This window comes from Chenopodium album, chromosome 6 (genome assembly GCF_948465745.1).
Source record: "Chenopodium album chromosome 6, dcCheAlbu1.1, whole genome shotgun sequence".
In the NCBI taxonomy this organism is placed as follows: domain Eukaryota; kingdom Viridiplantae; phylum Streptophyta; class Magnoliopsida; order Caryophyllales; family Amaranthaceae; genus Chenopodium; species Chenopodium album.
The window spans coordinates 42831348-42852585 of NC_137839.1; the positions used below are offsets into that span (position 1 = coordinate 42831348).

At 35.2% G+C, this 21238-nt stretch overlaps 1 long non-coding RNA gene across 1 annotated transcript; it reads left to right on the forward strand.

The window, feature by feature from the left end:
• The first annotated feature begins 604 nt into the window (after nt 1-604).
• Nucleotides 605-4711, forward strand: LOC145634850 (uncharacterized). The gene is made up of 5 exons (XR_014113629.1): nt 605-825; nt 2355-2409; nt 2683-2757; nt 4082-4136; nt 4444-4711. It is a non-coding gene; the product is annotated as an uncharacterized LOC145634850 (long non-coding RNA).
• The last annotated feature ends 16527 nt before the right edge of the window (nt 4712-21238 follow it).

A 21238-nucleotide genomic window follows, 5' to 3' on the forward strand; every position in this document is an offset into this window, starting at 1 on the left:
ACATGGTTAGGAGTGGACCACTTTTTCACTTGGTCCCCAAGGCATTTCATATGCAATCTTAACTAACCATGTGTCACCCAACCTTGAGCCCCTAGTTGGGTTCGGTTGGGCCATTTTATTTTGGCCCGTGTCTATGACCCATCGCCCCAGGTCCACGGCCCTTGCCACATGTGTCGCCACAGTGGCGCGCTGCCACCATGGCGCGCTGCCTACATGGTACGCTGCCACTTGGTGGATGCCAATGTGGCTGCCACGTGTGCTACCACATGGCGTTTAGCCATGTGTGCTGCCACGTGGCATGCTCCTATTGGACTCGCTTTCCTAGCTTTTCGCGTGGCTAGGATTTTACTTGTTACTTGAAGCATTTTTCCGTCTCGCCAAATCCTAAATCACTACTACAAATCCCTTACTTTTTAGACGCTATTGGCTCGACGCTGTGTATGAGGCATTAGTGTAAAAATAAATTCCCGCTTTTTTTTTACGCTTTTTTATGTCGCATAAGTTTCTCGACTTGGAAAAGCGTCGAAAATTATGTATGAGTTGCACGTGACTCAAAGGCAGCCCACAACTTCAAACAAAGCAGTGTAAAAGAAATCATAAACCACCCAGCTATCCACTCGCACAAAAGAAACCCACTATCTCTTTCTTTCTCCTCTTTCTTGGGCTATCAGATCTGAAAACTTCATGCACTAAGCCTAATTGTTCATCACTATCCTTTGTTCTTATACAATCTCAGCTATCTTTTGAAACCGCTTGAAATTTAATGAATTAGGGTCGAAGTCGTGTTAATTTTCTTCCGCTCCTTCTCAATTTCGTCAAATTACGGTAATCTCGTTCTTATTCTCAACAATTCCTTGCTTTATTGCTTTAATATCATTCAGATACACTAAATTTTATTGAGTTGTTGTGAAATTACATGGAATTTTTAGTTTTTAAGTAGTTGTAGAAAGCCATTGTATTTAAATCTAGGGTTTAATTTGTGTGGCGTGTTGGGTACAGGGGACTTAGTGAGAATTTTAGGCTACAATTATTTTTGGCTTTGGTCTGATTGAGATTTTCAATTGTTGCAGAATTTCACTCTTTTAGTCTTATTACTCAGATAATCCCTTTTCATTTTCTCGGCTAGGTGTTACGGTATGAACTCAAAATTTGCGTAGATCGGGTTTCAACCATATGGGATTTAACTAATTATGTGGAATTTAAATACAATATCATTTTACATAATTGGTTAGAGATATTCAGAATACAGTAGAACTTATGGAGTATGATAGATTGATAGTGGTGATTAATTTGTTTTAGATATCAGGAAAAAAAAAACAAGTTGTGTATATTTCACTATTTTAGCTTATATCTAAGATTTATGTTTTTTTTTTTCATTGGAAATCAATCATTTGATGTTACAGGAAAAGATAAGACCAAAATGTTGAGCTTTCAAGGTTTATAAGTTTGCATTGACTTATCATTTCACATCCATATAAGTTAAGATACCAGCAAAATATCTAAATACTCTCATAAAAGACGTGTTAGCATTCTTGTGTTTGGCAAGGTGGTGAATAAATTGATTTGGCTGTGTAGTTGAAAGTGTCTGGAACACTTGAGCTTTAATACCTTTTTATCTTTATGTTTAAGTTGAAGCTCATGTTTCATTAGTTTCCTTGTAGCTCATCAAATAAGATGCACATGTGCCACGGACAAAGTATCATTAGAAACATTATCATAGTTCAACTAATTAGTTTGTTTTAAATATATTATCTATTGACATCATAACCCACTATATATGATCAACCTCATTGAAAGTCAATCTTGCTAAAGTATTTGAAGGGAAAGTTTTGTTTTGTTTTATGTGTGTGTTTTTTTTTTTTCCATTGTTAATCCTTGTATGGGCCACATTATATGCTTGTTGAGTCTCCGCATCTGATAATAATATTGAAGGGGAGAGCTCAAACACGTGTACGCGTGATGCATGTGAGTTTTTATTAATTATTTCATGCTTGTTTCCTTAATACTTTTGCTCATAGAGAGTAGATGATTTTGACAACTCTGATGTTTTGAGTTTGACTTATTTTAAATAAGATCTTTCTGTCCAAATCAAATCATTGCTTAATTTTTTTATAATTAGATGTTTTATTTACTCTTTAATTGATTCAATTCTCTAGATAACTACATAATAAAAATGTATTTCCCTTGGATTGAGCCTTCAAGGAAACTGCAAGAGTTTGTGAGAGCTTAAGCTGGAGGAGTCATACGGTGTAGAAATGTAGTCTTTTAGATAACTTTCTTCAAAGTGAATTTCTTATAATATAATTAATCTTGTGCAGCTAAGTTTGTGTGCTTAATATAATTATCTTGTGCAGCTTGAAGATCTTGTTAACATGTTGCTGGAGATTTGGACTCTAATGGATACACCAGGTGAGGTACAACAATAGTTTCAACATGTCACATGTAGTATTGTTGCTTTAAAACATTATATAACTGACCTGCCCCCAACACATTTTATTGAATATGTGAGCTGCATGCCTCCTATCTACTTCTTTTTCCTTAAAATTCCTTACACATAAAATTGGTGGTTTATGAATAGTTGATCTTGTCTAGAAATCTATGTGTTTGTGCATGTTGTGGCATAAGTTTATAAGATAGAAGAGCAAATCAAGTAAGATGAAACAACTTGTATTGAATATTAAGGTAGAGCTAAGATGAAAGAATGTCAAAGAAGAGGAACTTTTTTTGTGACGGGTGAAGAAGAGGGACCTAAACAAGGTACATATTATTTTCCGGTATTAATTGCTTTCAATACTTTGTAATTATTTATCGAATTTATCACATGTGTTTCTAATCTCGATTAAGGCATGTGCATGTCACTGTCCGATCCCTTATAAAGAACGGAATCATAAGGCAAGGCTCTAATTTTACCTCCGGTATTTGAGTATTTATGTTTTAGAGCTCTGATTGTAATGTTATCATTTTGGTTGAGAACTTTCCACCAAATAAAGCTTGAGGATATGGCCATTATTAAGGGCTTTGAAACACCTAATGCTACCTGCTTGGTCTATGGTTTGTAGCTATCTTGTTTCAGCCTACTTGCTACATTTAGTTTTTGCACTCATTTTGAGCAATCCGAATGACTGTAATGTGTACAGCTAAGCTGACAAATGGATCAAAACTCTAAATTTATCATTTTGGTTGTCACATAATTGTTCTGGGTTTAGCTGATTAGTCAAATCCTTTGTAACTTAATTATTACAGGAGATATTTTATCTTCATTTTTGAGATTTTCCCTTTTAAACCAAATTGTAAGATACTTTGCTTGAAGTGTATGTCGAATAATTTTGTGTGGGACTTGGCTCATTTTGTTTCTTGTATCTTTAATTTTTCTTGAAAGATAAAATTACCTGGTAATTTTCCCTATTGGACTATTTGTTTCTTGTATCTTTAATTTTTCTTAAAAGATAAAATAACCTGGCTATTGCTCCTCTCCTTACATTAAGATGCCATAATTTTTTTTTTTTAATTTAAGGATTGTTGCCGACTTCTTAACCTTCAATATTTTCTTCTAGTATACATGGTTGATAGGTCAATAATATAATTAAAATTAGGACCTGGATACCTATAGATTCTAATGTTAGTGATGTTTGTGAGATATTTTAACTTAGATGGGATATACAAGTTTGGTATTATATGCTAGAGCTTGCGTGAAAATTTGATAACTATGCAGGTAATGACTCCAGTCTATGTCATATTTTGAGGCTGTAGAGTCATCTTGGTGTAAAAACAATCTCCTGTTGAAATATATATCCCAGTATAAGGTCATACTCATGAGATTCGCTGTCGGGTAGTTAATTAAAATTTTATGAAACCTTATTTAACTATGTACAACATGTTTAATGCATATGCTACATAAATTTTAGAACATAATAGTTGTTTTTAAACACTGATTTACATTCTGGTTTAAGAGGGGCAGCAACTCTGAAGGCAAAGACACGTTAAAATTCTTGTAGTAGTCACTTGTTAGTCAATCTCCTTAACATATTCTACCACTTGTTAGTCATTTTCCTAATCATTGTACTTCTCTTCTATCTTGCAGGTTGCACTCAAATTAAAGACTAGACATGTAACGGGAATGACCAAGAATAATAAAGGTACTTCACCATCCTTTCTTTTTCTATTAATGCTCTGCATATCACCATGTAATTAAAATTTATTGCAGAAGTCAAAACTTAAGTATTTGATAATATTAGCAAATGATATGTTTTCTTCGATGTATGATAACCTAATACTTTTGGTAAGCTATCAACTCTGTAATTAGCTTTGGAAGTTGGTTGTGATATTGGTTTGATTAAATGATTTTTTTTTGTATATGGCTCCCTAGTGTTATTAGTTTTTGTCTAATATTGTAATTAGATTCTTTTGCTGATATCTTGTTGCAATTGTTGAACTCTGGTGCAGGGTTAAGAGATTTTGTGGCATCATTGCTTGTATTAATACCGAGAAATGGTAGAAAAAGGCTGACAACTACGACACAATATTACAAGGATGGAAGAAAGATATTTTAAAGCTATTTAAAGATTTTAATTATATATGATTCAAAATTTCAGCCGATACAATTAGTCACCAATGAACTATTATTTGTAATTATATCGATTGTAATAGAAAACTAATTACTATGAGATATTTTATGTGTACTATAATATTTATATGCAATAAAAACTTTTTCACATAATATTGTTGTACATCTAATTTATTAGTTAATACAAGTATACTATTTAGTAATAAGTTCAGTGACTGAAATTTTATATATTTTTGGGTAAAGTTATTGTAAAGATATTTTAAAGGAAAAAGGACAAGAAAATGTGTCATCAACTTTGAAAATATAGATAGAAAAAAACGTCACTAAAATAAAAGACATTAAAGGTATGAAACTCTGGACATAAAAAAGCATCGCCAATTGTAAGATTATAGACAAGTAAAAGCGTCGCCAAATTTGAGAAAGTGCGCAAACTGTGAGAATTGTGACGCATTGTATACATTACGGGACAGTAAAAAGCGTCGATAATTGTGACACTTTTAAATTTCTAACAAATTTCTAGACTCATCTTTTTTCGACGCTTTTTTGAAGCGTCGAGAAAAAAAATTTCGACGCTTTTTGGCGTCGAAAATAGGCCTAAAAAGCGTCCCTAAAACACGGAAATTCTAGTAGTGAATTTTGGCTCGACATTTGAGATTCTCCGACGCTCGGTTTGGACGCTCCAAGCTCGAATTTCCGACGTCTAAATATTTAATACTCGGGCGACGAATTAATTTCTTCCAAATAAATTCGTCGAGTCGGTTCTTTTTCTACTAAGGGTGTGACCCGAAGGCTGCAGTCAAGATTAAGCTGTAATGTTAATTATGCACTAATATTACTGATCGGAAGCGGCCTCCACCTAGGCATTCCGATCACTTGACCTTACTGAATATATTAGCTTTCTAATAAATCTTAACCCACTATCAGAATAATACACTTGTTCGAGGACACCATTCCTTTCAATCTCCCACTTGTCCTTCCGGACAAGTGAGCTTTCAGTGTATAGCCCCTTTCCTATGTCCCTTCATGAACTATAGGGTAAGATTATTCGTCATCCCTATTACGTCCAGATTTGTTTATGAAATCCAAGTTTGACTGTTAATGAGCAGATGATTTCTAAAATCCATCTGAGCACGAACATGCATTTTCACAGGCTCGCTCTTCAAGAGGCCTTGTAAACAACAAGACATATTGACTATTAATAGTAGGGGGACATTCCCAGTCTTATAATGTAGCTTCTCTTACTAAGAGGACCTAGCCGCCTGATAGCCGTTGTTATAATCCTAAATTACGGCAGACGTTTGACCGACATAAAAAACGGACTAGTACTCAAACAAGAGACCTCACAATACTCATGGTCAAGGAAAAGAGTTTCGATAACAATAATGATAAATATACTTATGATGATTTCAAATCTCTGAAATTATTATCATAGGTCGATCTAGTGTGGTTCTAAACCAATACCATTGCAAATGATTTATGTCCTCATAGCACAAGAAACGGTGCTATAAATAATAATACACACTAATCTCTAACGGTCATTAACCGTTCACAAAATAAATGACCTTGATCAGGGATAATTTTCAATTAAAATATTCAATGTTCACTTAATAGGTGTTTCTTTATCCAAGACATTGTCTTGATACCCTATTTTGAATATTCTTTAAAATCGAATGGAATCATTATTTAATTCTAAACCATAATTAAATAGTTTTGTTGAATATTCAGAAAAATTTTATTCCACTATGAAACTTCACAATGTTTCACCTTATGATAAATGGTTTTCCCAAACGTTTTAAGAGTACTACTCTTTATAAAACATTCATAGATATCATACCCATATTTGATATGCTTGATTTCTTTCATGCAATTATGAATGTTGTCGTTCGCTTATTGCATAGGTTTAGTTATAATTACTCTGCGAATCTTAGCATCTTCATTAACCATCATTCCCATAATAAGATGATAAAATTTTGAGAGTGTTAATGGATTACATGTGATATAGGATTCATTTTCCAAGCGAAGGCTCCCACTCATTTTCATGATTTGTAAGCTTTATCTTGACAACCTACAATCATCAACGTTCAACAACGAGCTTTCCATTTAACATCTTCCTTATTATTGCCTTTAATGCAACAATATTCTCAACATATACTTTAGTAGACTCCCCGATGATGCCTTGCATAGACTTCACTTCAAACGACTCATAATGATTTGGGATACCCTAATCACTTGTGATCATGGAAATTTACCTTAAATTTCCGCACATTATTCATGGATGCATATCCATGTTACCATTCTCAAGCCACGACTCTTCTTGCCTTGTGCTTACAAATGGTTTCCTTGTTAAGGATCTGATCTTTGTTAAGGTTTGTGGTTGCAACATCAAAATTCAAGTATATTTGTTTCCATGCATCAAGAACTCATCCTCTAGCTCATTCAAGTGCTTTGGATGTTCTTGACTATAATCTAATGATCTATCACTTAGATTAATGTTGACAGGTATTACATACGTACTTCACATGCTCTAAGCAAGTAAGTCGAGCGACGATTCCATATCACAGCGTACATGATGGATTAAATTGCCGAGTAATTCTCAATCTTATTCCATCCATGTGACATTTTAGCTCATTCAGTTTCATTGAGTCTTGCTAAACTGTTTTCTATGTGATATGGTTAAAAGTCTCTACTAGAGTCTTTCTTGTTTGACTTATTATTTAGCCTAGCTCATACTTAGTTCGAACATTTACTTAGTTTTATACATACGGGTCAAAAGTCTTTCAAAGTTCTTCAATTCATGTTTAACACGGTAAAATCCTTTACACTTTCAAACATTTTATTAAGTCTAAAAAATAGATCCTAATACCAATATGTACTATGTATCGTCTTATGCTTGGTCCATTGTGGAAAATACTTTCAAATCTAAGCATTTAGCATTTGATAGTTATTTCACAATAAAGTTCATAAACTTTTCGTTGGACCTTTATATAATTTACTTTTGCTCCTACTAAACTTCTTATTCATAAGAATTTCTTTGTTTCTCCATAAGTCAATGCTCTTATTAATATCATGAGAAAACATGTTCCAATTCCTATACGCAATGTTTCCATTAATCCCATGACGGATTCCTTGAGCTTGCTTTTATTTAGATTTCCAAAACCCTTAGACTATTTTCATAGTCACTTCCAAAATCCTATTTTAGGAAGGTGATATTGGTTTTTTTTTTTTTGCCATATTTCATATGAGAAATTTTGCTAAAACAATCACAAAAAGACTTTAGCATTCTGATTGGTGAATAGCTATGTATGCATATACATTTCCACATTTGTTAGTTTTCTCCTTGAAAATTTATTTGCTATCGATGGGTCTTTCACCTTTTATGCAAATTAATCAAGTTTCAAACATGATTTATAAACATGGAGTTTGTTTCGGATTTTCTTGGCCTCTAACCAATATTCGGAATTTGGATTTTTCGTAGCTATCTTACAAAGCATTATTCCTTTACTATCTAATAGTAAATAGTATGCTTGTAAGCATTATTCAATCCAAGCCTTTAATTTGGTTTATTCAATACTTATATGGGGCAATTGCATCAAACACTGAGTTTCAAGGCGCTTCCAAAGCCCTTTTATTATGTTAATCTTACTCCAACATTTATGATGTTTTATGAGCAATGAATTCTCTTTTAAGGCACTTGTACAGTCCTTTTGAGTATTCTTGATCATGCATTCTCACGAAGTCCTTTTAAGGTCTTCCGACATTCTCAGTTTTAGTTTGTTGCTAAGCTCGGTTGTCATCGAGTTCATTTTCCTCCCACTTGTCGTTTTGGAAATGTGTTACTTTCCAGAAAGACACCACTTACAGAACCAAACACTATGTTCTCAATTAGGTTGTGGAGGTAATGCCCGTGGTTGCACTTGAATGTTTACAAAGAGACATGTATATTGTCTTTGGGTAAAAGTTCGTTGTAAAACAAATAGTTAGCTCCCACTTGAGCTATCTTAGCCTTTAATGAGCCATTAAGCTCCCACTCAACCACCTAGCTCTTTCTAAGCCAGTGAGCTCCCACTGAGTCACTTAGCTCCCACTGAGCCAGTGAACTCCCACTGTGGCTAAGAGTTTTAGACATATACTTGAAAAGACATTTAGAAGATAATTCTATCCATAACTAAATATGGCGTCCTTTTATTAGCTTCGACATTTTATTTAGTGTAACATTAGTCCTTCGTGCAAATCTTAAGAACTTTATAGGAAGGGATGTGATCCATCATTGTTCGAGTCATTTTTAAATGGCATCGAGGTCTCCGTGAAGACACACTATGTTCTTTGTGGAGTTATTTATGAAAATTTCAATTTCATAACTTTGTGATGGTCACGCTTGGCTGAAGCAAACATCGTTCGATCTAATTTAGTCATTTTGATATCTGCCAAGTCGATTTTGTACTTCACTGAACTCTGGAGCTACTTATGTCAAATTTGTTCACATTTGATGAATATAGCCATATCCTTTCAAATTCTTTGTGAAACGTTGAAGTAATTGAATCCTCTTTAGCCTTCGGAGTCAATTGTCTATACCAAGAACAATAGCTCTTTGCTTTGTCTGTTTCAACAAGTAAGACTTGCTTGTCTTAGAACGATTTCGAATAAAGCAAGTATAAAGAGCCTATCTAATAGAGCCTTGAGTACGTTCTTGTCGATGTGACATTGCTAAAGAAGTTCGGAACGCAAATCATGCCCATGTCTTGAACTTAGTGAAATTACTGGTTAGGGAAATGGTTGTTTATAATCAAGCATTGTTGACTCAACGCTTGGATAACCATGCCATTCAAATAAATTCGCAACTAGTGCTCATTTTCTTTGAATGTGATTCTTTCCGTGTGTGAACGGATCATTTGCTGATTATGGAACACAATAACCATTTATTTATTCCAGCCTTATCTTAAAGGTCTTTAAACAAAGCATACGACCTTACAACTGATGTAGCACCACTTGCTTCATTCTAAGCTTGTAAGTCGATAACTTAGCTTAACTTCAATAGTTTGAGGTCACTTTCAAAGTGGAACACTCAAGCAGTATCCGGTACTTGTGAAGATAACTAGTTGTTATGTTAACTACAATAACATGAACTCATGTGTTGAAATGGAATCTTATTCCTTTTCTTCGTTCCTTGTTTCCTATATTTCTTATCATACAATATCTCATAACCTTACTTTAAGAACCATTTCTTTTAGTACCTTGACTTTCATACTTTGTTAGGCACAATTAAAAATCTAATGAGCTGTAAAACAAAGTTCCATCTTTTCTTTTAATTCACGCTTGAATTACTACATCAATGAGTCCGACTCGTTTATGCATGAAGCGAAAAGATATGTTGGTTGTCTAATATTGAAAATTTGAGTTTGGAACTCAATACTTCATGTTTTATCAAAATTACCTAGTATTTTGAATACATGATGTTTGACCGTCCTTTCGGACTTTGTTATAAAAGTCATTTATGAGAATTATATTTTAGAAATGCTTTTCCTTTCTCTAAGAACTATCCTCAAAGATTTCCTTTACCAATCATGGAAACAAACTTATTTGATTTATAATACTATAAATATAAGTGAAAAGTATAAACATTTATCAAGAATATAATAAGTTTGAAATTTAAGAGCATTCATGCAAACTTTAATCTTATCAAACGTCATATCCACGCATTAAATTTGTCCGTATTTGGCGAGAATAAGTCGATTCCAAGATCCAAAGAAATAAAGAGTGGTTAAGAATGCTTTGACTTGTCTTAACACTAAATCTTATAAGGTAAGCAACTCTTTGCTAGTGGCTCTAAGCCACTCTTGGTTAGATAATCGTCGCATCTAATGCTCTCATGACGATTTATCTCTTTTGCCTCGACATGTATGGACTCCATCACTCAAATCGTTGAGTACAACCAAAACCAACATGCACACCCGGTGTGCCTTACGATCCTTGGAGTAGTGATGGTACCTCTCTTTGGCATAGCCCACCATCACACTCATTCGGTGTGCAAGTGTTGTTTTGGAAAGGCAAGTTTTACTCAATATTATTAGGGACCTAGGTTTTCTATGTTGGTTGATTTAAGTGAACTTAATTAAACATCGCAACATAAAGAAAACCTAAACATGCATCTAACATATCATTCGTATATAAGCAAAAGCATAAATATATAAAGCATAAGTATAAGATGCACATTGGCAACTAGCATGACCCCTTGAATTCATCAAGTCTTCAAAAGGTCTTCTTTTGCAACTTCATGGCTTTGTATTCTAAGAACCTCCATCTTCAAGACTTTACCATAATTATGCAACACTATTAACTACAATTAGGAGTAATCTAAATATTAAGGTACAAAAATACTCAACGGTGTGTAGATCGTATTAAGATTTACAAAAATACATCACGGCACGTTGTAAGCGTCGCTCGAAGTGCGCCTACGTTAAAGAATGTGTAAATATGCTTGGCACTCATAGGAAGTGGGAATTGACGTATACGATTAGGGACATGGAAACTAGGGAGCCGCCAACAAGTTTTTAAGGAACTTGCAAACCGTTCACGGATCATAAAAGGCAACCACGATAAAGGGACAACGATAGGCAACAACGATTGACCCGTGAAGGTTACACCCCATTCATAATCCATGAGATTACTAACTCCATATGGTTCGGAACCACGAAAGGAGGATCGGGGATGATGGTACGAAGTGAGTCATGGAGTCACATTAGCCCGTATTGGCCTCTACTCGATTCTTATACTGAAAAGTGATTCCTGCGATCTCAAAGGCATACAAACAAAATATTCAATTTGCTCCAAACTATTATTATGCTAAATTGGTTGAATATTAATGCACCACATAATTCTAAAATATTGTGATCACTTGAATTAATAACAAGATTAAAAAGGAACCTAAACCGGTTGTCCAAAATATCTTATTAGGCGTGATTTTCAATTACATATTCCCTTTAAACATGCAATATGGTGATCAATAAATAATAATAGAATAAACATTAATATTGGAAGCAATTTAACAATAATAACGTTAGTCAAATCAAATAATAATAATAATAACCCTAATAATGATACTAGCAACAAGAATAAAATAAGAGTAATTAAATTAATTAATTACTCACATTCTGCGCATTCCTTGAATTGCTACATCATGAATACACTGTTAGTAACTTCAATAAAAAAAATATAAATTAAATGGAAATTAAATTAAATAAAGGTAGAGTTGATTTGGTCCAAATCCTCAGTTAATTCTACCTTTAACCCTAGGACTTTGGGTATTGTATGAACTCCTTGGAGTGCTTAGGGGAAGTATTTTGAGAGAATAAGAAGGCTAGAAATTGGAATAAAGAGGAGAAGAGAATGATTTTATGATCAATATTGTTGATGATTAAAAAAAGGGAGATATGACCTCTATTTATAGAGAAAAAAGAAGGGTCGAAAAAACAAGATATGATCCGAATTAAATCGGTTTAAAACTAGATAGACAACAGTTTTTGCGATTTTTGTTTTTATCATATCTTTTGATCAAAAATTGGAATAAGATAAATAAGATATTGTTCGAAATCTGTTGAAGTATACTTTCTAACCCAATTAGAATTAGAGTAAAATATTTTATAGAATAAAAGATATGGCCGAAATAGTGAAATGGTGTCAGTTTTGGATGGAGATTGACATTTTATTCATATCTTTTCCGTTATAGCTCGGAATTGATATTATAATATATCATTGGAAAGATAATTACAAGGGCTATCTAGCCATATACAATTTGGATAAAAACTATGAGGCACGAAAATAATATCAGTCTATCTTTGAACATCTTTCAATTCGGATAAAAATAGGATTTTCATAAAGAAAAGTTTTATTCAATTTCAAACTCTTTAATCTTATCTTTTCAAAAAGGATAATTAAGATCTTTTAGAAACTTATAAAACTTTCTAATTAATCTTAATTGGTTTAGGAATGGGATTTAATAATTTGGACTCTCCCTATAATCATTGTGTCGTAGGTAAGGTGGGCTTAGGTTCGGTTTGGGTTCGGCTTAATATTTTGGTCATAACTTATTCGTTATAACTTGGATTTGGGCTTATAATATATCGTTGGAAAGATATTTTCAAACCCCATCCAATTATTAAATCATTAGACCCAGATTATGGACCAAAATAAAATGGATTAAACGTTTTTATAAAAAGGACACGAAATAAAAGATTTTAAAGGACACGAAATGAATTATTTTCGGTTTAAGGCACGAAAAGAGGAAAATAAGTTATGGTTTGGGAAAATGGGCTAGGAATTGGGTTGTTTTATGAAATGTATTGGGATTTGAATATGGATTTAAGCACTTCAAAGATTAAATACTCAACCTGACCAATAATGGCGGTGAAAGGTTGTTCATCATCGGGTTTGGTTTTGGGGAAACATTTTTAGGTGTCTAGAGAAGCCCCCACTTTGACTGAGTTTGTAGAAACGTCAATTTCGAAAACGATAGTCAAAGTAGTCGATAGGGACGGAGAATGATTTAAGACGTTCTGCGATCCTAAATCACTCTATGTACGCCGATACCTTCAAAAAAATGTTTGTTCCACAGATAAAAGAGTAAAGGAATATAATGCTTATCTGACACCAGTGTATCGGTGACAAATGAGTTTGGTGGCTTCTTATGCTTGAAGGAATCCACCGAATGATGTTTGTTGAAATACTTTCCACGCTTGAGAAAAGTTGACTGATGAGTTTGGTAGCTTTCTAAGCTTAAAGAAATCTACCGGATGATACTTTCTATGCTTGAGGAAAGTCGACATATGATTTTGGCGTTTTTCTATGCTTGAAGAAATCCACCGATGATGCTTTCCATGCTTGAGGAATGCCAATCACACGCTGACACGTGGCTAGGTAACCTGCTACATCAGGTTAGATGACCTGTTGGGTGCAAAAAATATTAATACCCCCTAAAGTTGGGAGTGATAGATAATAAACGAAAGTTGGGATTATTTTCGGCGAACGAGGCAAACTTCAGATTAATCGGAGCAATTTTTCCTAATTTAATCAAATTAAATTAATCTTGAGAATTTTGACAAAGTAAGAGGGAGTTCGAAAAATATGAACTTTAATGTTCAAATAAAAAACCCAACTACTAACATTTGTGAATCCTTGAAAAATTATATCTTCCAATATGAAGATAAACAAATTTTTATCACAAAGTTTGAAACTTTATGTTTCCAATTAGCCAAAAATGATTAAAACAACAAAGTTCAACATAAAATTCATGGAATTTAGTAGCTTTTACAGTTTCAATCACTTAACATAATTAAAGATTGAATCTATAGCACTTTAGAAGCCTCAAAAAAACAAAGTTCTCACACTTAATGTAATTAATTTGCAATTATGTGAAAAATAAAACCAAGCTTTCAAACACAAATTACCACTAAGTAATCATGCCTAAAGAGGTTTAAAATTGCATATATAAATTAACGAAAGAACCAAATACATAACAACCATAAATATTCAATGAATTTTCAAGGTTAGAAAGACTTCAAAATTTTTGTCAAAATGAAAAATCCCTCGAAAAGTGCATTTCTGGTCGTTTTTTGGCTAAAAACCTAGCCCTAAAAAATAAAACCATTTCGAGAACACCTTTTCCACCGAAAATTCACTATTTTTGGGTTGAAATCTGGGTTAGGAAGCTGAAGTCGGCTCTAATACGAGGTTAAAATAGATAATACGACTTACTAATCTAATTAGCAACTCAAACCAGAAAAATTAAGCCATAAAAATACCTTGAAAAAAAAATATGATTTTAAAATAAACGAGCGAGGCTCTAATACCACTGTTGGGGTTTGGTGAGTCCGACTCACCGCAGAAACAACCCCGACCTAAGGAACCACTCGCAATTAATAAAACCATAAAGCATAACAAATAAACACAAAAGGGCAAAATCAGAATTTACCTTTGAAGCCTTCTTCGCCCTCAAAGACAGGCTCTTACTTGAAAGCTCGAGCTCCGAACATACGAGAGCCTCCTACGGAAATCGACCCGTAAAAACTACTAGCGACTTTTAGGTCCGTTACCTCGAGGTTAGCGAGGTCCGACCAAAACCCGAGTATTATATGAGTTTAAGAGTTTTTGGTAATGCAATGCTCTATTGAACTCCTACTCAATCAAGGAATTCTCATGCCATGCTTTGGCTATTTATAAGGAAGGATAGCTTCTGAATTCCACTCATCTTTCATTGTGGGACTTTTCACAAAAAGATCCCACATGGAAAGAATTCAACCCTTAGTTAAATAAACCAAGGAACAAGTAACAAGTGTCACATGGTTAGAAGTGGACCACTTTCTCACTTGGTCCCCAAGGCATTTCACATGCAATGTGAACTAACCATGTGTCACCCAACCTTGAGCCCTAAGTTGGATTCGGTTGGGCCATTTTATTTTGGCCCGTGTCCATGACCCATCGCCCTAGGTCCACGACCCTTGCCACATGTGTCGCCGTAGTGGCGCATTGCCACCATGGCGCGCTGCCACAAGGTGGTTGCCAATGTGGCGGCTGCCACGTGTGCTGCCACAGGGCGTTTAGCCATGTGTGCTGCCACGTGGCAGGATCCTTTTGGGCGCACTATCCTAGCCTTTCGCGTTGCTAGGATTTTACTTGTCAGTTGAAGCATTTTCCCGTCTCGCCAAGCCCTAAATTTTGGCTCGACATTTGAGATTCTCCAACGCTCGAATTCGACAATCCAAGCTTGAATTTCAGACGTCTAAATATTTAATACTCTAGCGACGAATTAATTTCTTCCAAATTAATTCGTCGAGTCGGTTCGTTTACTGGTAAGGGTGTGACCCGAAGGGCTCATTCAAGATTAAGTTATAATATTAATTATGCATTAATATTACTGATTGGAAGCGACCTCTACCTAGGAATTCCGATCACTTGACCTTACTGAATATATTAGCTTTCTAATAATTCTGAACCCACTATCAGAATAATACACTTATTCGAAGGACACCATTCCTTTCAGAATTCTTAGTGATAGCCTCCCTAAAAGCATTCTCACCCAGATGCCCTGTGTTAGCAAAGTGAGAAGCAAATGGATCAAGGGATGATGAAGTTCGATCCTTCTTGGCAGCGGACTGATCAACGTTAGCTACAGGAGAGGTCAGAGGATCATCCTCCAAATCTATAACTGGCTGGTCTTGCTTGTGAGTACTCCAAGGCTGAGAGTGACCGTCGTTACTGTAAGGAGGGTGTTCCCATCATAGGGGATCCTTCTCCTTAGATGCCCGTGGCTCTTTAGAATCCTAGGTCTTTACACTTTTTACGGTGTATTAGGATTTGAATTCCTGACTGTTTGGGAGACCTTAAATTAGAATTGATCTTTTCATCACGCCTTTTTATAAGAAACAAGTAGGGAAACTCCAATGAGTTTTAGGAAAACTCATAAACCTCGTTCATGCCTTTCTCCCATGTGGAGTTCATGGGATAATTAGCACGAATCGTAAGTTTACCCAGGTCCAAATTGGTCTACATAAACCAAAAATGGGTTCAAGAGCGAGGGTACTAAAATAACGTTCCCTTTAGAAGACTGTCGCTAGGCGACAATCTGGCATTCGGCGAAGCAGGAAATTTTTCCAAACGTTTTCTGTTTTTTGATAAAATTAAGTCGTAAAAGTCCGTACGAGTGGTAAAATCCTTATTTCATTTAAAACACTTCTTTTATTCCAAATAAAACTCATAAAACTTAATTATCAATCCTAATCCCCTTAGGATTTAAAAGAACCTTCTAGAAGACACTAGAAGACTAAAATCAATCCTAATTGCGTTAGGAATGATAATTCATTCGAGGCCCTCCTCTAAATCATTAGGCCACATATAAAGATAAAACCATGCCTAGTTTAGTAATTTGGCCATAACTTCCTCATTATTCATCCGAATCGGGATTATAATATATCGTTGGAAAGCTCTTTTTGAACCCAATCAAACTACACTATTATTGGACCCTTATTATTGACCAAACAAAATTGGATTGGCTATTTTCATAAAATATGTTAAGTTTTTGAAAACATAATGAGAGATTTTTAATAAAAAACTACAACAAAACTAGACTTTCCACACTTTCATTTCATTCGATTACGATTCAACGTGAAAGGTATTCATCACCGTCTTTGGTTTTTGGGAGACAGATTTGGGTGTCTATAGAAGCCCCCACTTTGACTAAGTTTGGAGAAACGCAAGTTTCGAAAACAAAAGTCAAAGTAACAATAAGGACGGAGAATGACTTAGAATGTTTTGCAATCCTAAATAATTCTTGTAATGCCGATACCTCCAAACTAACGTTAGTTAAAAAGATAAGAGAGTTAAGAAACGCGTATCTTACACCATTGAGCACACATCTCTGAAGGTAACCGATTCGTTGCATTGTTTTTATGACAACTTTCCACAAGCTAGGGAACGCTATCCTGCTGCTTTGACGATCTTTCTCAAGCTAAAGTATACCGCCTGAAGACTGCTACTCTTGTAACTGCATCCAATTTCCACCGTGATAGTCTTCTGCAAGCTAGCGAACACTATCGAAGATGGTTTCGCTTGAAATGATCTTCTACCGCCTTGTGACCATCTTCCGCAAGCTAGGGAACATGATCAAAGATAATTCCGTTTGAAATCACCTCCAGTTGTTTGTGACAACCCTCCACAAGCTAGGGAACGCTGCTGAAGATATCTTCGCTTGAAGTCTACGTAAGTGACTGTTAAACACCGCTGAGAACACATAATGTCGAGGATTCCCTTATATGGCCAGTCACCCACGAGGGTGGTTTCTCGAAGGATTAGTTTCCCCATACACACCAGTTATATATATATATATATATATATATATATATATATATATATATATATATATATATATATATATATATATATATATATATATATATATATATATATATATATATATATATATATAATATATCCACAAGCTAGGGAACGCTGATGAAGATATCTTCGCTTTAAGTCAACGTAAGTGACTGTTGAACACCGCTGAGAACACATAATCTCGAGGATTCCCTTATATGGCCAGTCACCCACGAGGGTGGTTTCTCGAAGGATTAGTTTCCCCATACACACCAGTTATATATAAATATATATCTATATATATAATCAATTCATGAGTAAAAGTAAAAAAATTAATCTAATCAAGAGTAGTTTCCCAACAAAAAAAATGAAAAGCAATTTCAATTATTATAGGGAGTGGGAGCAGTTTTTTTGTTTTTTTTTTTTTTTTTTTTTTTTTTTTTTTTGTTTTTTTTTAAAGGAAAAAAAAAGGATGACTGAGAGCAGTTATGATAAGGTAGTTATTTTTAGTTTTTTATAAAAAATAATTTTTAATTTTTAATTTTTATTTTAATTGTGAATAAAAGAGGTAATATTGAAAATTAAAGAGGGCAATTTGGGGATAATGAAATTTATCACCCATAAAGCCCTTTCTCTTTATATATTACTATAGATTTGCAGGGACAACCTATCCCTTCACGTACTCTAACAAGACCGGAGGCTAGGAGGGAGCCGTCTCGGTCTGGCTCGTAGTATCGCTGTACTACTTCTTGTGGTCGAGGTGGCCGGTCTGAGGCTACTCGGATCGAGGCAGTGGAGGGCTTTGGTTCTTCCTCTGAGGGTGCACAGACTGGGCCGATGGGCCAAGGAGGCGCGACATCGACTTCTTCGATAGGTGGTGGGACGTAAGAGGTTGGCTCGTCGTCGCGGCAGCCTCCGCAGCCTCAACCTTTGTTGATTCAGCACCTGGGTGAGCCTAGGTGGACTGGCGCTGAGTTGAGGTTTCCGACCCCTAGCGAGTTCGGAGCTGGTGAGGAGCATACTCCTCGGTCTGCGATGTTCCCTCATCATCTGCGCCCTCCAGAACCGTAGTTGTACCTGTTTTAATATTTATTTTGTCTTTTGAAGGACTTTGCCGACTGACTCATTTATTAGACATATTTGTATACACAAATTATTATCTGCTTTATCTTTGCATTTTATTTTTCATTTTATGTGCATAGGTGTGTGTGTGCAAAAAATTTGTGATTAATTTTGCGCAAAAATTTCCGTCATTTTTATTATTAATGGAGGGTATCCGACTTTCTCCCCCAAAAAGAAAAATGAAAAAATAATTTTTACTTAAAACAAGCCTTAATTTAATTAAGCTTGAATAAATCCATAACAAGGAAGAAAAATATATTAAATTAATATGTATAGGGTAATTGAATAAGGGGAAAAATTGTAAAGTCATTGTACGAATTCGAATCTTGTTCAGAAAAAACATAGTTTGCATAGTGCGCTGATGAGCTAGCATTTGCAGCATTTCGTGTTGCCACGCGCTTCACGCTGTCGCCAGGCACTCCTTCTGTCGCTAGGCGACAGACTTTATCGCCAGGCGACAGGCTTGTCGTCTGGCGCTGCAGTGTGTTACCTCCGAATCCTTTGAGGAGTTGAACTGCATCAATTTTGTACATAAATAGCCCCCCTAATATGCCGATTTTCTGTATAATTTTAACAGATTAATTATAACCTTAGCTTCTCAACAAATAATCATGTCTTTAGTCACTAAGAGTTTTAGCAATTTTACTCGTTAATGGTGTCGGTCTTTGATCAAGGGTTAGATAGGTCGTTAAACTACTACCCTAATCAAATTAATCATTTATATATCTAAACAACCCTATTACAAGTGCAGGGGAAAGTAAAGGGTCGAACCACTAAGGAAGCTCACTCATTCAACATCAATTTTAACTAATGCAAGAGTAAAAAGGGGAATGTTATTGTTAGTTTTTGAATAAAGAGCACTAAAACTACAAATAAGCAAAGATAATGATGATTAAAATCAAGAGAGACGACGCTAGGGATACGGGGGTGTCCAATATGATTAGAAAGAGGGGAATAACGGTTATTATCATGAAACACATGCCAAAGAACACAAGATTCTACCTAAACAATTCATTCTCATGCAATAGTTTAGGCAAATCAATAAAAGAGGTCTACACCAATAAGGATCATTCTCATGCATCCTATTAGTTACAATCAAATCAAGAGAATAAAGAAGCATAATCCATAAAAACTCCTCTTTAATAACGCATTCTCATGCAATCATTAAAATAGAGATGATCTTAATCTAGTTAAAATCACTTTCAGGCATTTAAACTAGAAAACATCAAATACAGTGCAACAATAATCTCAAGCTATTAAAAATCATGTCTTTCATCAATTTATGTCATAAGCTCAATCCAACCATCATCATTCATCCAATATCAACTCATATCTTCCACCCCTTCCCCTAGCTAAAAGTTTAGCCTAGATAAGGGAGATTAAACATAATATCAAGACTAGAAATAAACTCAAGAAACTCAAAACAAAACATGATTTAAATCAATGAAATCAATGACAACTAGATGAACTAATAAGATTAACAAGAATAAGCAACAAATAAATAAAACTAAAGGAAAGGAGAAGAGATTACTAAAGAAAGGATTAATGAAAGATTAAAACATGGATTCTTGCTTGATTGATTGAAGATTAAAACTTGAGCAAAGTTGAATACAATAAAGGATGCTTGAATAACAATCTACATTTTCGCTCAAGATTAGGCTAAAATTCTATGGAATTAGTACTAAGTGTCCTTCATTACAAAGAGACCCGTCTATATATATGTGGCTCACCCAAAAGAAAGAAACTTTGGCAACAAGGCGCTAAGAAATCAGAAACCGAGCGGTGCGCGCCCGCTCTCGAAACATGTGAGCCCGCGCAGTAGTAGTGTGCGCCCTCTAACTATAGTGCGCGACCGCAACTTTGAGGGTACGGGGAAATCAAGCGCGCTCAAACAGTAAACCTGCGCGCTCGCACCGAGGCCACACAATAGGTTGCGTAAACTCTCTGGTTTGGCTCTGTATCTTCAGCTTGGTTGCGCGGGTTCTGACAGGGCTGCGCGCCCGCACAGCCAAGGGTGCGCGTCCGCACAATAGCTGCATAGTAGCTCGCGCAGAACAGTTTGCTTGGATACTTGAAATCCTCTTTCTTTCGGCACATGGTACCTATAAAACACAAGCATGGAAATAAAAATAAAGAGAAGGTAAGACTAAGAAAAAGGAAGACAAAGGAGAATGGAAAAGAGGAAACAAAACTAAGTAAAAATGCTGAGAAAAGGGTCAAACAAGTGCAAATGAGGGGAGAATCCTTAGAGAAAAAGGATAAAAGAGTGGCATAAATGCCACTCATCAAAATCCCCCACACTTGCCTCATGCTTGTCCTCAAGCAAGGAAAACAGGAACAAAGAAAAAAACATAACATGACAAGGTTTTAGCAAAACCAATCAAGCCTCAAGGTAATGAAATGTTCCATTTGGACTCACACGCAAATAAATGCACAAAAGGATACTTATCTTTCCCAATTCAAAGAGGGAAAACACGTTCCAAGATGCTCAAGGTTAAAACAGACAAACCTAAGCTAAGCATAGAGAACTAATGATTTCATTCTCCCCCCTAGCCCCAACCAAGATGGTTCGCGTTCTCTCTGCTAGCTTCAATTCATCCCTTAGCTAGCTCCTCATGATTCCTCGAGGGAACCAGAAAAAGAAATTTTTATGTGGAATCATAAGGTCATCCCGACATCTCAACTATGCAT